Raw genomic sequence first — 16082 nt, 5'->3', positions numbered from 1 at the left:
ACCGGAACAAGAAAACGAGGTGCACAGCGGGCAAGGTGGATCGATCATGTGGAGGACGATTGGCGGACCCTCCGCCGACTGCGTGGTTGGCGACGTGCAGCCATGGACCGTGCTGAATTGAGAAGACTTTAATGTATTGCACAGGCCACTCTGGCATTAGTCTGGTAATAAATAAAAAAAAAATAAAAATTATTTAAATGCCTTCCAGATTATCACCCTTATTCTTGTTTGCGGACGAACGATACTTTCGAACGAATGTGATTCGTTCGAACCGTTTCTCCATTTAATTTTATTGGAATAAACAAGAATTCGCTTGAACTTTCGTTCGAAAGTACGTTCGTAGTTAAACAAAAATAGTTTTTCATAATTTCCAACAATTTTTTTCACTTTCTTTTTTTTGCTTTAATTTTGAGGTTGCTCCAAACTTAGCCGACGTGACTGTTAACCGTCGGTTAAACGGAACCTTCACAGTTTTTAAAATACCACCTGAATTTTCGTTGGTTTTGTTTTTTTGTGATTTTTTTTCGTTGGTTTTGTTCCATATACGCTAAAGATGTTTACGTTAAGGTGTTTATACAGTTAATCCCGTGGTTAACTTTTAATTCTCCACATGCTTTTTTGATACCATTTCCAAAAACCTAAATCGGACGTAATAAAGTTTGTACAGTGCTGAAATTAAAGTCGATTGCTCAGAAAACTGGTTCTCTCAGCTCGTGCTCTTGGAAAATTATTGTAAAAAGCTCGTGGTTGCCAATATGGTCAATTTGTGACTTTGTTGTATAATCACCATAATCGACTAAATCCAAACTGTGTAAATAAAGCCTTGGTGTAGTCGCGAAAGACGCGGCCCGTGTGTTTGAAAAAAATTATTTCTTGAATTCCTTTCGGTTTTTTCGGGATTTTTTTTTTTTTTATTTGAAATTCAACAAATTTTAAAACTTTCGCAGTAATAGAATTTTTCATCTCAGTTCCTATCGGAGACGGCCCTAAATTTCTACAGGGAACTTTTCTGAATTTCTTCTATAGCTTCTAAAGCAAGCTGATCCTCTAAATTACCACAAGAAATATTTCTTATTTCAGAGGGAAGTGCTCCAGTTTTCGCAAAAAAATGTTAGCAACTTCCAAGAATTGTTTTTATTTTCCTCGTAACATTCTTTTGTATAGATTTTTTTCCCAACAACAACGGATTTTCTTCAAAAAAGATGTTATTTATGGATCGTTTTCCAGTTTTTTATGGATCCGTCTTTATCGTTTATATGCAAAGGTGTGTTTTGCCGTTGAATAGCAGACACGAAAGACCATCACCTTGCCGTCACCCTCTGCGCATTTCAAAGGGACTCGATAATGTCAATGAAACTCGAACTACGCACATCACCCAATCCATCGTCGCTTTGATCAACCGTGTCAGTTTATCCGGAAATCCTTGTTCGTGCATTAGCTGCCATAGCTGGGGACGATCTATTGTATATATGCGGCTTTGCAGTCGACGAATAGATGATGTGTGGGCACGTTGTATTCACGGCATTTCTGCAACACTTGGTGAATGGCGAACACCTGGTTGGTGGTGGAGTGTTCACCCATCAAACCCGTCTGGTACTGCTTCACGAACTCTCTTGCAATTGGTCGATGACATACAATTTGGGAGAGTACATTTTAGGCTTCGTTTACTCCTGCGGCAAAACTTCCTCCTCCCAAATCTTGGTAATGACCCAGTGCAATGCTCTAGTCAGTGCCTCACCACCGTCTTTAAATAGCTCTCCTGGTAGTTGGTCAACCCCAGGGGCTTTGTTGTTCTTCAGCCGGCTAATCTCCTCCTGGATTTCCCGGAGATTCGGAGCCGGTACAAATATGTCCTGCGCGCGATCTCATTACCATTATTATATTCATTACCATGCCACCATTTTCGTCTGCCACATCGCCATTCAGGTGCTCTTCGTAGTGCTGCCGTCACCTTTGGATCACCTCACGCTCGTTCGTAAGATGACTCAGGCTGTGGCACGCGACTCTTACGTGAATGGTTCAGCTTCTCATAGAACTTTCGTGTGTTATTAGCGCGGTACAATTGCTCCGTCTTTTCACGTTCTCGATCTTCCTGCTGGCGCATTTCCTCCGGAAAATCGAGTTTTGTCTGTTTCGCGCCTGTTTATATCGTGCCTCGTTCACCCTTGTGCGGTGTTGCAGCAATCTCGCCCATGCTGCATTCTTCTCTTCCACTAACTGCTCACATTCGCCGTCATACCAGTCGTTTCTCTGATCCGGGGGCACCGTGCCAAGTGCAGCGGTTGCGGTGCTACCAATGGCGAATCGAATAACTTTCCAGCCATTTTCAAGAGAAGCTGCGCCTAGCTGCTCTTCCGTTGGGAGTGCCACTTCCAGCTGCTGCGCGTATTATTGGGCTAGTCTACCGTCTCGTAGCCGCCCAATGTTAAGTCGCGGCGTCCGACTTCGACGCGTGTTGTACACCGTCGAGAGTTCTGAGCGCAGGCATACTGCAACGAGGTAGTGGTCGGTTTCAATGTTCGCACTGCGGTAAGTGCGGACGTTCGTGATGTCGGAGAAGAATTTACCGTCGATTATAACGAGGTCGATTTGGTTTTCCGTTTCTTGGTTAGGTGATCTCTATGAGGCCTTGTGGATATTTTTGCGAGGAAAGAAGGTGCTTCGGACTACCATTCCGCGGGAGGCTGCGAAATTTATACATCGTTGGCCGTTGTCATTCGATACGGTGTGCAGACTATCCGGTCCGATGACCGGTCTATACATTTCCTCCCTTCCTACCTGTGCGTTCATGTCACCGATGACGATTTTGACGTCCAGCAGTGGGCATCCATCGTATGTCTGCTCCAGCTGTGCGTAGAACGCTTCTATCTCGTCGTAGGGTCTCTCTTCGTGTGAGCAGTGCACGTTGATGATGCTATAGTTGAAGAAACGGCCTTTAATCTTCAGCTTGCACATCCTTGCGTTGATTGGCTGCCACCCAATCACGCGTTGGCGCATCTTACCCAGTACTATGAAGCCGGTTCCCAGCCCGTTGGTGGTGCCACAGCTTTGGTAGAAGGTAGCCGCTCGATGCCCGCTTTTCCACACGTTCGGTCCTGTCCAGCTTCCAATCGTGATCATTTATTCGTAGGTTTATTGGGCCTGCGCAAACCTCCTGTCTCGCCGGAGGGCCGTCGTGTCAGGTCTGTTTTGTGTCCCACCTAACACCAGGACTTGGGCTTGTGCGCGGCAAAACATACTTTTGCATATACACCCGATTCTTTTTTTACACGGATTATTTTCACACGGATTTTTTTTACACGGCTTTTTTTACACGGATTCTTGAAATAACACGGATTTTTTTTGCACGGTTTCTCGAAATAGCACGGATTTTTTTTACACGGATTCTCGAAATAACACGGATTTTTTTACACGGATTTATTTTTACACGGAACGCATCCCCAGATTAACAAAGACCCGGTTACTTTTTTACACAGATATTTTTTGCACGGCTTATTTACACGGTTTCTCGAAATAGCACGGATTTTTTTTGCACGGATTCTCGAAATAACACGGATTATTTTTACACGGTTTCTCGAAATAACACGGATTATTTTTACACGGATTTCTTTCACACGGCACGCATCCCCCGTGTAAAAAAAGAATCGGGTGTAAACGATAAAGACGGATCCATAAAAAACTGGAAAACTATCCATAAATAACATCTGAATGTTCCTTAAAATGCTACCATAAATCCATAAAATAGTTAATGAGATTCCATAAAGAATAATTTTTCGATCCATAACTAAGCTAAAATTTAGCAATTAATTGGGAAATATGTTCCATTAACATGGTCAAGAAAAACAATACAATTCTTGCTATTTTCCCATGATAATATGACAAATGATCCATAAAACTTTGGAAAATGATCCATAAAAAACTATATTTTGATCCATAAAACTTCAAATTTGCGCAATTTTTATCGTGATGATGATCCATAATTTCAGTAATATGATCCATAATTTTGGTCATATGATCCATAATTTTGGCCATTTGATCCATAACTTTGTTCAAATGATCCATAGTTTTGGTGATATGATCCATACATTTTGATAAATGATCCATAGATTTTATAAAATGTGTGGATCAATTAATATAGTTTCATTGGCCTTCTTTCCAAGCATTATGGATCACATCATCAAAATTATGGATCATATGACCAAAATTATGGATCATATGGCTGAGTTATGGATCATCATCAGGATATAAATTGCGCAAATTTGAAATTTTATGGATCAATATATAGTTTTTATGGATCATTTTTCATTATGAATCATAAAAATATTCTTTATGGAATCTCTCAAACTATTTTATGGATTTAAGGTAGCGTTTTATGGAACATTCAGATGTTATTTATGGATCGTTTTTCATTCTTTTATGGATCGTTTTTCCACATTGAACGGTGCAAAGTAAGGGCTGCCCTATTCAACATCGCTTTGTAGGGAGTAATACGAAGGATAGAGGTTTCGTAGACTTTTCCAAAACACCTCTACAGAAGTTTCAAAATTTTACAAAACATCATATGTGATTGGAAAAACATGGAAATCAACCACGTTTCAAGCAATTCAGCTATTCAAATCCATTTCCATGTGAACATTACAATAAAACTCGAATTTCAAACATAACTAAATCAAACTAAACAAAATCCAACAAGACAAAAATCAATTTGAAAGGAAATCAAATTTAATCCTCTGTCCATAGCTCCTGAAATCAAATCTCAAAACAAAGTAATTTGATTTCTGTTGCATTCGATTCCTCCTAGCGGTGCGCGCCACCATCGCCGACACTTTTGCATCGCCGTGCTACTGTTTAGAATCTGTCACGCATCTGTCCTATAATTCTAAACGCCGATTCAAATTTGTGAAAACTGTAGAATTTTCAGAATTTCGAGAAATTTTGAGTTGAAATTTCAAGAATGTCAAGTCTGCATTCCAATTAGTTTTGCGTGGAAATTTCGAAAAAAATTTTCATTTGATAACCTTGAAAGCTTTCAGGTAATACTCCAAATAACACTCCGTGATAATTCAGATGCTTTTCTTGAAAATTTCATGCAATATCCCGCTGAATAATCATCTGTTGGAATCCCAAGAACATTCTTCTATTTTTTTTTGGAAAAAACGTTTAAAAGAACCCGAGTATTTCTCCGCTAAAATGTAGAATTATTTCCCGAGGTAATTTTAAGTTTAAACGGACATTCCGATATATTTCCCTTTTAAAAGGTAATTTTTAAATTACAAAGGCTTTTTTACAAAAACTGCAAACAATTTTTTGTTGTGGAAATTCAAACAGTTTTTGGTGGGGAATTCAAATAATTTCTCGTGGAAGTTTTCAACAATTTATTTAGAAATTCCGGAGATTTTCCATCGATAATTCCAAAGAACTTGCATTAGAACTGCCGAAGAAATTTACGAAGTATTATCCACGGGAATTTCGAAGAATTTTGCTTATGTGTCCAAAGAATTCCTCGCAAAAATTCCGAAGAACTCCCAAATTAAGAAAAATTTTCTGGGGACTTCTCCGAAAATCTCCAGTGAATATTCTGAAGGGTTTCTCACGAACATTTTGAAGAATTCCCTTTACAAGTTCCAAAGAATATCTTTTGGGCATTTCAAAGTCTTTTTTCTTGAATATTCCAAAATGCTTCCTTTGTAAATTCCAAAAAAATCCGTTGAAGTACGACATAATTTAATTTCCATAGTTTCCAAAGAAGCTCCTGCGGAAAAAAAAATCTAAAAATCTATATAAAATCCAAGTGAATTTTGAATAAAAATTCGAAAGTTTTTATAGAATACTTTGGAGAATTTCCCTGCTCAAGACAGAAGAATTTCCTGGTGAAATCCATGACTTTTACTTCAGTGAAATTCATTTTGAAAAAACATTTTTATGGAGAAATGCAAGAGATTATTTCGCTAAAGTCATGCAAAAAAAAAAATCGGAAAATCCCAAAAAAATCAAACAAGTGAACTTGGCACAAAGCTGCTGCATAAATCGTCAAAAAAAAAAATAAAAAAAAAAAAGTCTACGTAGTCTTTAGGTTTATCGAGATGTAGAGAGTCGACTACAATAGGATATTTATAATTTCAACCAAGCTATTCAATGTTTTTTTGCAACGAGAGCATTTCCTTAACATTTTGTAGAGGTTGCTTACATGTTTATTAAAGCTATTCAGATGAAAAATCCCAAAATGTTAATAAAATTACCCAAATACTGATCTGATTCCAATCCTAAACATGATAGAAACCTCAATCAGTGACGTTCAAGTGGTCTAATTCTAATATTTTCAATGGTTTCGAGTAAAAAAGATCTTAACTTTGAACTATTTGTATAAGCTATGAAATGAAAGATGTAATTTGAGTCGAAGCCGGCGTTTGAAAGTTAGTGCTTGCGATTAACAAACATTATCGCATAATAGTAAATTACATATAAACACGTCATATGATTATAGGAACGATGATTATTCATTTTTCAATGGTTTAGTTGCTTCACCTCGCGTTCAAAGTATTTTTGTTAAGTGTACGTTAAGTGTTGGCAATTCAACCCCTGAATCCACCTAAAAAAATGATAAAGATCAGTGCAACAGAAAAAAAATAATAAAAAACATGGAGTACCTATTAATGCGGGACAGAGTGTTTTGTATACGGTATACTGGGGGAAGTGGAATAGGAAAAATAGATAATGCATGTTTAAATTAGTGTGAAATCTGTTTAAATGATCTGAATGCATTTCATCATTGCGGGCTCTCAAAACAGTGCATTTTATTCATACCATTTTGGTCGCTTGAAATTATTGAAAATAGATTTGAAAATAAGGAGTTTTTCTTCCACTTACCCCAGTGGAATGGGGTAAGTGAAAACCCTTGACCTTCATTTGTAATGATTGGTGGCATATATTTAAAATCAATACTACTGTTCTGAGTATTTTTAAGTATTATGAGTATTAATAAAATTGATATACATTTTATTGAATTAACAGAATAGGTCCGCAAGGACTTTTTTAATAGCTATGAGCGGTCGAATTTGTTTACCTTGGAACGCTTGTGACATGTGACAATGACGTTTCCCATGAAGTGAAAAGACGTGTTGCTGCTGCGAATAGGGCTTTTTACGGATTACGTAACGGCAGCTTAGTGGTCCTTTATGGGCATGAAGCGTGGACGTTCAAAGAGGCGGACCGGAAAGCTTTCGGGGTTTTCGAGCGAAAAGTGCTGGGTATAATACTCGGAGGGAAACTAGAAAATGGTGTGTGGCGCAGACGCATGAACCATGAGCTGTATCAAGTATACAAAGAAGAAAATATTGTGGATCGCATAAAATACGGCAGACTTCAGTGGGCTGGTCACTTAGTGCGAATGTCGGAAGAAAGAATAGCGAAAACAATATTCAACAAAGAACCAGACAGGGGCCGGCGACTTCGTAGAAGGCCACGAACACGCTGGCTGCACGCGGTGGAATCGGACCTGGGGACCCTGAACGTCCGGGGAAACTGGAGGAACATCCCCCAAGACCGACGATTATGGAGCTCTACAATCATCATCATTTTCAAGTACATAAACTTTTTCGAGAATCTCCTGGAGCTGGAGCTCCTCACCTGTGTTTTGTGATACGTAGAATAGAGCGCTTTTATTGCATATGTTCATGGTCATCCAAGAAAAACCTGGAAAAGGCCTTCAGGTCTACACGCGTAACCAGAGATTTTTTAAATTGTTTCAAAATTGGTACATGCCCTTTGTGATACATAGAAGAGAGCGCCTTCACTGCATATGTTCATGGTCATCCATTCCTCAACAACTGCCTCCACTACAGATGTTGATCTGCAGACCTTTGCTTTACGGAGTTCGTAGATTACTTCGAACCCATGACAATACATGAAATACTACATGTACTACACAGTACTACATGAAATGCGAACATATATAGTACTAACCCAATTTTGTCATTCCCCGATTTTGTCAACCCCTGATTTTGTCTGCGATTTTATCACGTTTTCGACCCAATTTTAACACCCCAAAAATGTTTGAGAATTTCTGTCGTTTTCATTTTTTTTTAAATAATGCCGCAAACAACAATGATTTTCATAAAAAAAAAAACTTGCACCGCCTGTAGCTCATTATGAATCATTTCTGAGTGCCTGTCAAGAAGTTTGTAAGTCTTTTTGACAAGAAATTACTGGTTCCATTCAAGTATGTTGACTTTCCAAGGCAAAAACTGATTCACATTAGCGAAAAAAAAAAATAAAAACGATTTTGTCATATTTTCTATTTTATCACCCCAAAATTCATCAAGGGGGTGATGAAATCGGGATATTACTGTACCAAGAAGGGGTCACACAAAGTGTTTAATGTTCAATAACTGCCTCCATTACGGAGCCCACGACAACGAAAATAACTACTTAAAATACAAACATATACCAAGGATGGGTCACACAACTTGTTTAGTCTTCGACAACTGCCTCTATTACGGAGATTCATCCACAGACCTTGACTCAATGGAGATCGTAGACTACCTGGAACCAATGACAACATCAAGAAATACTTGGAATGCAAATATGTACCAAGAAGGGGTCTCACAACTTGTTTATTCTTCGATAGCTGCCTCCATTACGGAGATTGATCCGAAGACCTTGACTGTTCGTAGACTACCTACAACCCATGACAACAGGTAATACCACTTCGCATGCAAGTATAAGTTCTTTTCCTAGAAGATCCGCAGTACTTAAGTCATCTAAAAACAACCTCCGAAACTAATCCAAATTTGCCTCATACGAATGCTTGAAACTTTTTTTTCGCTCCTGTAGGGCGTAAAAAGAGGGAGCGTTTTTTCGAATATGGAGCGTAAAAGAGGGAGTGTTATTTGGAATTTTGAGCGTAAAAAGAGGAGTATAAAAAGAGGGAGCGTAAAAAGAGGTTTCACAGTACCAACGTTCACCGTGGATAGCTATTTTTTGCAAATTTGTTTATCTTTCGGATGCTTGATTTGTCCAATCATCACATTTGCTTTACAGTTGTATATCCAAAGTCAGTATTAGTGTGAACATTAAAGTATATTTTTGCACAGTGTTATGAGTGGTAAGAATTGTAAAATTTGAATAAATACAATTTTTAGGTTGAGTTTTACACTTACCCTCTTTTTCCACTTCCTCTAGTGTACTTTACCTACTTCGCGTGGGTTTGTTTTTCTTTGAAGACCATCTTACGCTTAATTTTGCGTGGGAATAAAAGTAGTTGCAGCTTTTAGGGCATAGGATATCATTCGTACTTGTCAGACAATATGCAATTTTTTGCATTTAGTTGCCATCGTACGTCATTAATTAATACTTGTTCAAGTGCATCCAGAATACTATGTACAAAGTAGGCTATATAAGCCAATTGCCAATTGCCTGGCAAAAATCCTCGAAGTAGAAGATGTGAAATTCTTTGCCATAGCTCAAATACCTACATACATTTTTTACAAACTGTTTTTCTGAAAACGATCCAAACAAAATTAGTATCAATTTTACCATCACATTCCATTCAGGGCTCACGTTGAATTTTCCGATCGTTCCTTCTATACATTTTTCCACCGTTCACAGTTTTCTGTCAAACTACCCACAAATGAACACTCTTCTACGACCAACACAACCATGCCATTTGCCGACATCAGCCCAAACCAGAGCAGACTGCCTATTTCGGTGCGTGGTTGTGTTGTGTCGTGGCTGAGCTGAGAGTATATGGCGTTCACCTGTGCATAAATTTGATACACACTCCGCTCGTCTGTGCTTTGGTTCGATAGATATGATGTGGATGCAGCGATATCTATGAAATTTAATTCAGTCAGGTACGCTGATTAGGGCGATTGAGATTTCGCTGAATCTCTCAAGAAGTTGTTTCTATGCATACGCTGAAATCTGGTTCTACATGATTTACATTTTTCCACATCACACATCATTCAGAAAGTTTACCGCATTTTAATTACCATATGATTTTTCTTCGAATTATTTGGGATAAAAAATCAGATGATCTTAATAGTAATGTAATGAATAGTGATGTAAAAACTGATATTCACAGGAAAATTTGAGTCATTCAGATATAATCATATATACCTAAATAAGATTATAATTTATAATCTTTATATTCGGGCTTAAGCCCCACCACATTGGAACACCCTACTGCTCAATACAGCCACTCACAACACAACTCACAAATGAATTCGCGAAAAGACCGTCCACCGTTTCTTGGGTTTCGACACGGGACAGCCAAGAGGAGCGATTCATTCTGTGTTTTCATTGTCACGACGACGGACGGGCGAATCATTCGTTGCTTACTTTGCGCGGAGCGTGTGGCACATTTTCCATTCGTTTTTCTCGGTCAGACGGACAGGGGAGGGAAATCTGTCTCGCTGGGCAGCCCTAAGGAAGAAAAATCTCGAATCGAGTATACTCGGAAAAATTGCGACTCTTCAGTTCGGTACGGTTCGGTGAAGGAACTTTTACGGATTCGTTGGATTACTGTATCGTGATTATGATTGGAGATTTGGCGGAAGTAAATCAAGTGTGGTAATACTTCGTCTTCTCAGGGTGCTCGCTGAAAGTGCAAACATTACCTAATTCGAGTCAAGCAAGTGGTGAAAATACGGGGGTGTAAAAAGTAAAATCGCAATAAAATACATCTGGAATAGCGAAGTGGTCGTCACCCAAAGCAGGCCATTCACGGCTTTCGGCAGCACATTACTGATCCGTGGAGCGACGCAGAAAAAATGTTCCTTTCGTAGGCAAATATAATGTGTGTCTGACAGGTGCGCTACCCATTTTGTTTTTCATTTATTTTGTTATTGTTCGGCGTGTGGAGGTTTGCAAAGCAAGCGAAAATTTTGTGCAACTGAGCAGAAAAAAAAAGAACGCAGTAGTCGGTTGTGGGGACAGCTGGCACTCTGGCAGGCATAGAATAGCACAATCTAAGACGTCTGTGCCTTCGTCGCCTGACACCCACACCCACTTCAAAACCCCAGCAACTGGCTATATGGGCTATGAAATTGATTTTCCCTACCCCTTTTGGGTGGGTAAGGTGAAATTGGCGTGGAAGAACATCAAGTATGTGCGTGGGGTAGGTAGGAACGAAACCGTTAGTGATCCAGTTGTAGCGGATGCCGAACGGGATGCGGCTTCAAGTATAGGCAGTTTTTAGCAGGACGGGCATCATTACTCTCGATCGAACGGGATAGTTGAAACCGGTTGGAACGAGATTTTTCCTACCTTATAGAAAATAGAGCCGGTTGATTAAAATATTAAACTCTTAAATGCTACCAATACAAGTGGCAGAAAGGACATATTCAGAACGTGTTGTAAAGGGTAACGACGGTTATTCTCGGCATATGTTCAAAATCCAATTATAGTGATATTATTTTTGCACATCTTCGTGGTACCTAATTCAACATTCGATATTTCGACAAAAATGAATCACTAGTAAAAGTAAATCGAAAATTGTTATTGTTCGACAACTAATCTTAAAGAAGGAAATGAATTTTTAAAAATAGTATTTCTTCTGAATAGCAAACTTTTAATACGGTTCTTCATTGTCTAATACAAAAAAATACAACATAGAATAATCGCTGTTTTTAGTAGCAAATATTGTAGTTCCATCTTGGTCAGCAAAAATTTTCTGATAATAAAAACAGCTGAATCATCGAAACAGCTGCTATTAGAACCCTCACCATCTCCTATTGAATTCGAAAGCTACCATATTTTGATCATTATCTCCTTATCTCATACGGAACGGAATTCATTATCAACTAAACTGGAATACATGTGATGCTTGGAGTTGCATAGTTTCTTGCAAGAGATCTCGTTCTCGGAATTTTCATCCGTTAGATAGGTGAACGTGATTGACTGCAGTGCAAAAAGACATCGCGAGTCATTCTTGGGATGCGGTATGAATGAACTGATGGCAAAATCAATAGATACACACATGTGATATACATTTCGATCGAACAAGGCACCATAGGGCAGTGAGCGTGCGGGTTGCTTTGGTTTGGAAAATTCTTCTGTATTTTGACGTTTACTGGCCATGTTGTTTACGATTGGGATTTAAGGAAATTTAATCAAATTTCAATGAAGGTGAATTTTTTTCAAAGATCTTGGTAACACAAGATATATCCTTTATGCTTCTTCCCTGTGGAAACTGATTGATAATTATTGGAAAATATACATTTTGCAATTTGACAAGTTGGCCAAATTAGGCACTTTCCGTAGGAAAATCATAAGAAAATTTCTTCAAGGAATTTTTATGAAAATTTCTTCAAAATTCTTAAAGAAATTCCTTTTGAAATTTTTTCGAGAAACTCCTTAGGAATACCTTAATAAATTGCTTTGGAAATTGCTTCTTTCCAGATTTTGCTAACGAGCGTTCTTTAAAAAATTTCCTTTGGAAGAACCTTTATAAGATAGTTCTTCAAGAAATTTCTTTTGGGCATTCCTGTTTTTTTTTTCAGAATTTGTTTAGGAAAATGATCCGGATATTTTTTAAGGTCTAGTTGTGTAGTGCAAGTCTTGTAAAATAGCTTAATAGTCCTTAATCATCCACACTTATTGTTTAAATCAATTACAAGAAGTCCTCCCTACATGAAAAACGGCAAACTAAGAACGAAAAACGGTAGACAGTTTCACCCTTGAAAAAGGTCAAAATGAAAGGCCGAAACGTCGGGCAAAACAAAACTCATCGTTTTGAATATATAAGACTGAGAAATCCAAAAAAATCCAGAATCTTTAAGGAACTTCATTAAAAATTCCTGTGGAAGAAATTTAATGGGAATTCGGGACAAATGTCAAAAAGTTTCTATATGAATTTTCGATGGAATCTCTTGAAAATTTTTGATGAAACTCTTGAAATAATTTCCGAACAAATTCCTAGAGGAATTTCATAAGGATAATATTCCGGAAATTTCTTTGAAAATTCCTTAGAGAAAATTTCAAAATTATCTACACGAGTTCCTTGAAGAATTTCTGAAGAAATTTCTGGAAGAATTTGGAATAAAACTCATGGAGGAATTTCCAAAGTTCCTTGAGGAGTTTCCGACGGAATTCCTTGGGGAACTTCCAAAGAAATTTCTGGAACAATTTCCGAAGGAATTCCTAGAAGTATTTCCAAATTTTTAGGAACTCCTGCCTAAATTAACTCCTTGGGGATCTTCAGAAAGAATTCCTAGAAGAGTTTCTGAGGAAGCCGGAGACGAGCCAGCTTTGGGCTGAAAATCTCCTTAATGAAGATTTAAAAACAAGTTTCTGAGGAAAGTTCATCTGGACATCTGAAGGAATTTCCGAAAGAATTCCTGGAAGATTTTTCGAAGGAATTTTTGGAGGAATTTTCGAAGGAGCTCCTGGAGGTGTTTCCGAAATACTTCCTGAGAAACTTCAGAAAGGGTTCCAGAAAGAGCTTTTGACGCTATTCCCGAAGGAAGTTATTCAGCTACATCTATAGAAATTTCCCAAGAAATTCCATGAAGAACTTTCAAAGGAATTATTGCTGGAATTTCCGAAGGAGTACCTGACGAAATAAAAAAAAATAAAGTACCGTCGTCTGGGGTGACAATGGGTCAAATGGGGGTGAGAATGGGTCACTGTTTCAACTACTTAGAATGCTTGTAGAATGGATTGAAAGTATCTGAGAGCAAGAAGACTAAATTATAAGAGACCTTTTTGAACGATTTTGCTCTACGACATCCAGGCTGCCGATGAGAACGAGGACCCATTCTCACACCAGACCCATTGTCACCCCGCGGAAAGAAGAATTTTGGAGGAATTTTGTGAAGAATTTTTAAAATGTTTCCTGGACGAGTTTTTAAATCAATTCCCAACTGATGTTCAAAAGCATTTCCTGGGGGATTTTTCGAAAGAATTTGTGAAGGAATTTTCGCAGAAATTTTGGGAAGAATTTTTGGAAGGTTTTTTTAAGGATCCTGGACGAATTTAAGAACTTACTCCTTGAAGACTACTCCAAGGAGTTAGTTATTCCGTGACAATACCCAAAGGAAGTAAATAAGCACCATCTGGCAGAAATTTTCAATGAAGTTTTTGACATAATTTTCAAAGAAATGCCTGTAGAAATGTCCACAGGAATGTCCAAAGGAATCACTGGAAGACGTAATGAAGGAATTAATAGATAACTAGCTGACCCGGCGAACTTTGTCTCGCCTAAAATTGATAAAATGTTTAGAAACAATTTTGTGCATTCATAATGTAATTGGAAAACTGTGAATAAATCGGTTCTTTAGAATGATTTTATTCAATTTTTCAGCTTTACCATAATTTTTATCCATGCAATAACGAAGTAAAAAAATCCAACTTCGTGTAATATAAACATGGTCAAATTCAAAAATGTACGAAAAATCATTTAATTGGAAAGATTGGATTTCGATATTAAAAGTGTTCACGCATCTGCTCGTAAAAAGAAGAAGAAAATTAACATGGTCTGTATGGAAAAAGGCTTGTAACTTTCTTGCCTTTAATTGGGCATTTTCCTTCCTAGATTTTCTTTAGGAAGTCCTTAAGGAATTTTCGAAAAAAATCCCTGAAGAGTTTAAGAAGGAATTTCCAACGGAATTTTGGAGAAATTTACAAAGCAATTTCTGAAACAACTCTTTAAGGAACTTCCGAGAAAAAATCATGAAAAAATGTTGTAGGCAATTCGTGATGGAAGTTTATGAGCATCTTCAAGAGAAATTGTCGAAGATATTCCTGAAACAATTTTCGAAGGTACTTTTGGAATAATTTCCGTAGTAACTTCCTGAGGATCTTGCGAAATGAGTCCTGGAGGAACATCTGAGTCAATCCATGGAATGAATTTTGAAGGATTTCCAAGAAGATTTTCCGACGGAATTCCTGGAGGAATTTTCGAAGAAAAATTGAAAAGGAATTTCCAAAAGAACTTCTGGATGAACTTCCGAAAGATATTCCTGAAGAAATTCTGGAGGAAATTTCGAGGAAATTCTAGAAGGGGGGAGGGATTCATAAGTAGCATCTGGTGAAAGTTCTCTTTGAATTTCTGGCTGACGTTACGATGGAAATTGAAAGGAAAGCTTTAAATGGAATATCCAGAGGAATTTCCTGAAGAAAAAATGCTTTTGGAAAAATATCAAGGAGTTACTTCTTAAATTATTATAGGAGCTTAAAAACTTCCTTCAGGAATTGCCTCAGAAACTCTTTCCGGAATCCTTTTAGAAGTTCTTCAGAGAGTATATCGGAAATATCTCAAAAAACTACTTCGAAAATTCCTCCAAAAATCTCTTCGAAAATTTTTCCAGTAATTCCTTCAGATATCCAAATGAACTTTCTTCAGAAACTCCTCTAGGAATTCTTTCGGAAGTTCTTCAAAGAACTACTTCAGAAATTCATTCCTGAAACTCCGTTGGAAATTCTTCTATGAATTGCTTTGAAAATTGTTCCAGAAATTCCTTTGGGAGTTCCTCCAGGAATTCCGTCGGAAATTCCTCAAAGAACTACTTTAAAAATTCATTTTAGAATACCTTAAACAATTCCTCAATGAATGCCATCCCAAATTTTTTCATCAATTTCAAATGTAATGTTTGAAGAAATTTCCAAAAAAACTTCTGGAGGAAAATACCATGGAGCTGCTGCGCCCTTTGGGTATTTGCAAATCAAATCATTCGTTGTTATTATCAAGTTAATACGACATTAGAACATATTGATTGATTCTCCCGCTAATAACAGTTTAACTACTCACGCCAAATAACCGGCTTTGGGATAGTTCATCGAATGACGTTTATTCGAATGACATTTAGTCGAAAGAACATTTGGTCGAAGGACATTTGGTCGAATGAAGATTTAGTCGAATGGAAATTTAGTCAAATGTTGAAAGCAAACTTCAGTCGGTAATAGGTAAACTTGTAAAATTGATAGTTCGATAACTTCTGGTGACCCTAGTGGATTATAGAAAAATTTAAAATTTACAGAAACAGCAAATAGGTACGGATGATGGTGAAATACTCTCTATTCTATTTTTCAGCACAAGCATAAAAACCAATGATATCATTGTTTGCCAATACTTCATCATGGTC

At 37.7% G+C, this 16082-nt stretch overlaps 1 protein-coding gene across 2 annotated transcripts in view; it reads left to right on the top strand.

The window, feature by feature from the left end:
* The first annotated feature begins 10273 nt into the window (after nucleotides 1–10273).
* The window catches only part of LOC134208776 (E3 ubiquitin-protein ligase AMFR-like), a 170533-nt gene continuing 164724 nt past the window's right edge, over nucleotides 10274–16082 (top strand). For both annotated transcript variants that reach the window (XM_062684707.1, XM_062684705.1), the window contains exon 1: nucleotides 10274–10808. The gene's annotated coding sequence lies outside the window, so the exon portion shown is untranslated. The remainder of the gene's footprint in view (nucleotides 10809–16082) is intronic.

This window comes from Armigeres subalbatus, chromosome 2 (assembly GCF_024139115.2).
Source record: "Armigeres subalbatus isolate Guangzhou_Male chromosome 2, GZ_Asu_2, whole genome shotgun sequence".
NCBI classification, from domain to species: Eukaryota; Metazoa; Arthropoda; class Insecta; order Diptera; family Culicidae; genus Armigeres; species Armigeres subalbatus.
Note: the sequence above shows the minus strand (reverse complement) of the source record. Positions and strands in the feature narration are given on the sequence as shown.